Source organism: Pantherophis guttatus, chromosome 6, assembly GCF_059756535.1.
Source record: "Pantherophis guttatus breed Tessera chromosome 6, ASM5975653v1, whole genome shotgun sequence".
In the NCBI taxonomy this organism is placed as follows: Eukaryota; Metazoa; Chordata; class Lepidosauria; order Squamata; family Colubridae; genus Pantherophis; species Pantherophis guttatus.
Genome location: NC_142068.1, coordinates 64,000,198 through 64,007,698, shown reverse-complemented (window position 1 = coordinate 64,007,698; position 7,501 = coordinate 64,000,198).

The following is a 7,501-nucleotide window of genomic DNA, read 5'->3' as shown; positions in this document are numbered from 1 at the left end:
TATAGATAGTATATATTCAGCAACTTGCATTTATTCAAAAAGAAAACAAACATTTCAGGGAAATGTAAAAAAAGGCAGATTTCTGAATCTAACTTTACTTGCAAAGAGGTCTGTTCAAAACTCAAAGCTCAAGTTTCATTACAGACCGCTTGATTCTCAGACTTCTCCAAGTTTGTTTTCATTTCTTAATTTCTTTCTAGACTTTCTCAATCTGCATTCCACAACCTATTTCTTCAGCAATTGACCTATAGAAGAATCCCTGGAGTTCATAGTTTGACCTCAAAGCTCTTTTCCCCCAGAATTTAAGACTTCGTCTTTTTAGTATTCATTACATTACTATATTCTGAATTTGCTTGGTCAGTCTACTACTTGGTGGTCCTTTTTCTCTTTTGAAGAAGTATCCCTACCTCACATTTGTGACCAGGTGTGCCTTGTAAAAATACTTTAGCTCCTATTTATCATAACCAAATATTAAATAGTTGCACTTTATAACATACAGTATCACACATTCTACGTTAGATATGCAACAAAAATGAATCAGGTGGATATAACTTTCACTTTAGTTTCAAATTAGGCCTGAATACTTTTTATAGATAAACATCAACAAGGAATATATTATTTAAATAAGTAGAATGCGGGAAATGTAGCAAATATCTCAAGTATCGTACTATAGTGGATTATATAACAATAACAAAACAAAATAACATAACAGTGTTGGAAATGACCTTGGAGGTCTTCTAGTTCAGGTCACCAACCTTTCAAACCTCAGGGACCACTAAATTCATAATTTTAAATCCCGCGGACCACTAATATGATCTGCCTAATGACCAGCTGGGTGGGCGTGGCAAGGTAGTAATGTGACTGGGTGGGCATAGCCAACTCAATGTCTCTCACGTTGAGGCGCGCCTGCCAGCCTCTACTCACTACTCCTCGCCTGCCTGCACAGGCTCCTTAGGGCCCCAATAGGAAGCAGTTGTTGGAGCTAAACAGCCACCATGAGAAAGAGCTGGCAAAACAGCTGACTCAGTTCAAATTGGATCTGACCGAGAAGGAGGCTCAGCAGAAGCACGTCACTGAGGACTACGAGCATAGGCTTTCCAAGCAGAGGGAAGACCTACAGGAGTGCAAGGCCAGGTACAGGTGCCTGGAAGCTCAGTGGGATGAGATCGTCAGCCAGTTTCAGGCCATGATGCATGAGCCTCCGGCTCTTCGCCACCAGCTGCACTTCCCTCCAGCCTTTGCCCAAAGCCCCGCACCAAGAGGCTGAAGCAGACCCCAAGATGGAATTTCTGCCCTCTTGCGACCTGCACAAAAAGACCCAGAAGGGGGAAACTCTGCAGCAACACAAATGTTCATTGCACATATCCGGCCCAGGGACCATAGTTTGAGAACCCCTGATTTATTGCAATATTAAAAAATGCAAATAATTTTTCTGCAGACCACCAAAATTTTCTCATGGACCACCAGTGGTCCACGGACCACCAGTTGGTGACCGCTGTTCTAGTCCAACTCCCTACTCAAGCAGGAGACCCAATACCATTTCAGACAAATGGTTGTCCAATCTCTTTAAAAGCCTCTAGTGATGAAGTGCGCACAGCCTCTGGAGAGAAGCCATTCCACTGGTTTATTCTTCCAGGCCAGGCAGAAGAGCCAGACCAACATTCAAGGAAAAGGCCTTGACTTTCTTAGCCTGATGTCCTCCCTTCCAGCCCTAAAAAAGATCAACCAGAAAGAGATCCTTCCATTTTCATCTGCCAATCCGTCCGCCCATATCCCTGCAGATTAAAACCATCAAGAAAAAGCAGTTCAGAGAGCCAGGAGAGGGGCTGATAGCCTCTGACTTGTACAGTCCCAATTCTGCTCAGAGCTTCTACCTGGTACTTTCCCATATATAAATAACTCCCCAGAATTTTCCATATATAAATAACTTTTCCATGGATTAGATATGAAACTATTCTATTCTACTATAACATGGAAAAATTAAGGCTCTGATCCTATATGTACTTACCTGGGAGCCTATTTAACTGAACTCAGCAGGATTTATTTTTGAGTGAAATGTATAACCATACTGCCTTCCTTGGCCCATTACCTTTAATTTAGGAAACATTGCTTGATCCCAATAAATAAGGTTGGATACCTTAGATAAATGTAGAGTAATCTGAAAGTGTCAGTTACCAAAGTAATAAGTCAAACAAGGAAGCTGGCATCATATATAATCAAGATACCAGTATATTACTATAGACTGATAAGAACCTGGGCAAAGGTTTCAATAATAGAACAATTTGTGTTCCATCTCTAAGTCTTGGGTTGAAACAAGGATAATATCCCTCCAGTGAATCATCAGAAGTTGCAGCCTCACCACATTTTTCCTTGATGACTAACATTTACAGCATTTATCTATATTAACATTTTACATCTGATTTCTCCATTTTTACCCTTACTGCCATTTAACTTTGTGTTAAGCTTTCTTCACTTTTTTTTGTCTACTCCAAAACCATTTTTATTTCCATTAGTTCACTCTGAATTTTCTGCATCCTATTCAAATTTAACTATTTCTTGCTCTCTTTGAACAAATTCTTTACAACTGTCCATTTTCTCTATATACCAATTGCACAATGCATTTTCCTCAACTTCAGTTTGTACCATAATTACGGTCATGCATTTTCTCTTCCATAATACCTTTCCTTCATCGTTCCAAGTAAGCATCTTTACTTTAGCATGACTCCACAAACATAAGTGGCATTTTGTAACAAAATAATTTCATATTATTCCAACCTATGAATTATGAATATTTATATATTATCCAGTTCCTATTATCAGTTTATTATGTGAAGTGCCCATAGCAATCTAGATGGCGCTAATTCATACCTTCTGACATGCATTTCTGATAAATATCTTTCATTTATCATTAAACTATACTTTCCCTTTCATACATGGATTCAAGCTTACTTCAAAGATCAGATGATTATCTGGTTCTATTACATATTTGTGATGCCAACATGCTTCTTTTCCTTCCCTTCCCCTCCTACACTTCCTTCACTACCTCATTCCTTTCTTCTATACAAAGCAATCTTAAAATAATTTGGATTAGATCATATAATCCCCTTATTTATAGGCACTTAACACTTATAGGCATGTATAGGCATTTAGGTACTTATTAATAAACATATAACATTCTTTCACGTTTAGAGGGAAATGTTGTGTAATTTCTGTATAAGACAAAGACTAGAAATATGACTCCAAGCTTTCTCTAAACATACAGTATTTAATTAGGGCTGACTTCATACTGAATTGAATTATGTCTTGAAATGTTTTAGTAGTGTTACTTTCTGAATCTGGCTATACATGTATGCATTTCTATTGTTACTAGAGTAGTATAGAAACTACTGCATGGATATTTGCTTGCAACACAGGATGTCATTCATGAGTTATACATAAATGGCAGCTTTACATATTTAAAGGAAACATGAACAGCTTCATATCTGAAGTATGCTTCCCAGGGGGTACCACTACCATTTGATCTATTTTTGATTAAAATGTAAAAATTAAAAATTAAATCAAATGGTAGTATAACTCCTTAGGGAAAACATACTTCAGTTATGAAGTATTCCCTGTAGCAACCTTGAAAATCTTACAGCTGTATTGTCTCATCAGTAGGTGGTCCTTTTATGTCACGCATAATTAAAATGAATGGCTGTTAGAGAGCCCATACTACTGCATACAGATTTATGAAGCTGGAGGCACCTCCATTCAGATGTAAACACAAAGTAACTGTGAGGGATAAACAGCAAGAGGATAGGTATCAGTGAGATATTTCCCTGTGCCATAAGAGGAAGGACCAGGTGTATGTCATAAAACATTATGTACATGTCTAGTAAAAAGAATTTCCTGGAGAAAGATAATAATGCAATTTGATTAAGCTTATACTGCCTTTGCTATGCAATTCAGTTCTGCCTTCTTCAGCTAAAATAGAATAAGAACTTTAAAAGTATGAAGGAATGATCAGTGTCACCATAAATAAAAAAGTTATATTAGATTTACTAAGAAAATGTGCTCTGCAAACTCTACTTGTGCTCATCAGGCTCCATGGATAAGATAGCAAAGTAGGGATTAAGAATGGAACTACAGAATTTGCATTCCGCATTTCACAGATCCAAAGAACCAAATCTCACAAGTGATTTTCTTGCGCAGGGAGTGTGATTTGATTCCTTTAGCAATGTCATTATTTTCTAAGCCATGATATATAGCTGCATGTATATTGTGAGAACTGATATTAAAAAAATCTTGAAAATACAACTATGGATACAACAATGGATCACAAATATAGTTTGTGATCCATTGATAAATTCTACTCAGAATGGTTCTGCGCTACATAGTAGCCTTACGTTCTGGTACTTTACTCTGAAGCATGACCATCTACAGCAGTGAGTTGAAGTTCATCTATGATGCCACACATTTATGACATTATTCCATAAATAATGCCAATGTTGTACTATGTCTTATTTCTGTTCTGATGACACAAACAGCTGTATAAATTACATAATTCTTATCCATTGGATGGTGATCTTATGGTGCAAGATGTCATCATGGCTTATACTGTATTGGACAGGTTTGACAGAAGAATCAGCCAAGGGGACTCTTGGCAACACAGAGCTTTCCCAGGAAGGAGGCAGTGCTTTTAAATAGAAGTCCAGATTAAGAGACTATGTAGTCCCAAACTAAAGGGGGGGGGAAAAGAGATTCAAAATAACCTAGAATCTGTCAGGATATACAAGTAGTCCTCCACTTACAACTATTCATTTAGTGACCGTTTACAATGGAATTTTGTAAAATTTTTAACTGAAATTTTTACGGAAAAAAGTGACTTATGACCATGTTTCACACTTACTTTGTTGCAGTATCTCCATAGTCACATGATCAAAATAGTGGATTATAATATCTTATGCTTCTATTTAGGCTATTTTAAAAAAATTAATACAGTTTTAAAAATGAATTTCCTGAAAATAATGTAGATGTAATCTTTAAAACTAGAGAATTATAAAAAGTATGTTGGAAAACATTAGGGATAATCCAAAACAATGAACATTCATTCATTCATTCATTCATTTATCTGTTTGTTTGTTTGTTGAAGGTATACAGCCACACGTCTTTACTTTGTATCTCTAGGAAACTCACAATAGAAAAAAATATAGATATATAGACTTTCATAAAAGCACCAAAATGTACTCAAGACCCTAAAAGACATCTCCCAATCAAAAATATATACATATTAAGTTCCATTAACAGCCTGGTCTCACTGCCTGGGGTAAAAGCCAGGGCTTTTAAGGCTACCCAGTTGGGGAGATGTACAAATAAACTAGCCTTGTGCAATGCAAGGCTTTATTGGTAATCACTAGTGCTTTAAATTGTACACAGAATTCCACTGGGAGTCAGGGCAGCTCACAAAGCACGACATTACATTATTCAGTTAAATATATGCTTAAATGCTATTGGCAGTAGGCTGTTTGGGCAGTATCTTCCCATCCCCACCATTGAAACAAGCTATATAAAAGATAATCATTGGAGCTATGCAGAGAGCACTTTAACTTTGGTTGGATTGTGTTTATCATTAACGTTAATCCAATAGCAAATTTCAGATTCACCCTGCTAGCTGTAGGTCACAGAGACAGCCACATAATCAGTCTGACTCCCTTCTAATAATAAGAGTTCCGGAAGCAGGCATATCATAGCCCTGGATATGGCGATGAAAAGTCAGGATTTTCAAGGAGTTCTGACATACCAAGAGCTGGAAAATATTTTCCTGAACTATCTGAGCAAGCAACCATGGAGGAATTAATTTTTGCAATGTTCTCTTGGAATCGTGCTGCTTTAATCACCCACTGATACAAATACCTTATGAAGATGCTTGGATGCCAACGATTCTACTTCAGAAACCCCCTAGGTTGTTTTTGTCACCATGTGTTTCTTAGATAGGAATTAGTATGCAAGAAGACTTAATAGTGTCATCCTTTTGGGTTTTTGTGTTACCTCAAGGTGGTGTCCTCCCAGAGTTGAATTTCTCCTGTGAGGTCAGATCAAAATACAAACCTCTGTTTAAGGTTTTACCCAATCAAGCAAACAAACCTAAAATAACAGAATCATAGGGAAGCATTTGTTTTTTTTAAAAAAGTCAATAAAATTAAGCTAAATAGTTTGAAAATATACCAAAAGTTTCAGTGTACCAGCTTAAGCATGATCCCTTAATACTTTCACAAATAGTTAAGATTATACATCACTTCAGAAAGATGAGTGTATTTCTAAGGGAAGAAAGCTTAATACTATATAATGCCATGGGAAATTTAACATATTGTGCAAACAGCATGAAGTTCAAGTATGGTCTCTTATCAGCCAACCAGAACAGTTCAAACAGGATACAGGAAGCTACAGAAATGTGCATAATTTCCCTTGCAACACTCCCCTGCTATAATTAATAAAATAGACATGGTCTGATCTGATGGTATTCTGTGTGAGGTATGCTCAGTGCCTGGAGGTGGCCCGATCCCTTTTGTAATATTTCCCATGAGCAGGCATCAGCAATTGATGAAAAATATTGAAAATTAGCCATATTTTACCCACATATATTTTCCCCACAATGTTTTTACAGGAGTACAAAGGAAAAAGGTTGATTAACCCATCCATAAGTTTAACAGTTTAATAAATTTAACCTATAAAATGCCACACAGATGAAAATGGCCTTTGTTGAAATAATAGAAATACCACTATAACTTCAAACATTGCTCCAACTTTAGTCATACCCTTCAGCAACATTGATGGAGGTGATAGGAATTCATATAAAATATTAATGGAAGAGCTAGGTCAAAAATAAAGTCCACTTAAAAATAAGTTTGTAAGAATAGTTTTGGGAGCCATTTTGGGGTAATGGTTAAGGCCCCAGGCTAGAAACCAGAAACCTGTCAGTTCTAGGCCTATCTTAGTGTTCATGTATACGGTATATGAATGTGAAAAAATGAGAAGGAAAGAAAATAGAGGGGATAAAGTGAGGGAAGGGAGAAATATACATATTATGTATGTATATATGTATGTGTATATATACATGTGTGTGTGTATGTATATATATAATGTTACGTTATGTTATGTTATGTTATGTTATGTTATGTAATGTTATCTTATCTTATCTTATCTTATCTTATCTTATCATCTTATCTTATTATCTTATCTTATCTTATCTTATCTTATCTTATCTTATCTTATCTTATCTTATCTTGATAAGTATTCTTGACAGAACTTCATTCAGAAGAGGTCAGAACTAAAGCCCACCCTATTGTCTCCAGTTAAAGAAGCAGTATCCATGGAAGAATATGAAAGCAAATCTTAAAGAAAGATGGAAGAAAAAGAGGGAAAATCTGGACAAATTGAGCTAGTATAATAGTACAATCAAATCAAATTACAAAACCAGAAATAAAAATAAAATCCAGATGGTTGGATGAACCCCATGGCTACA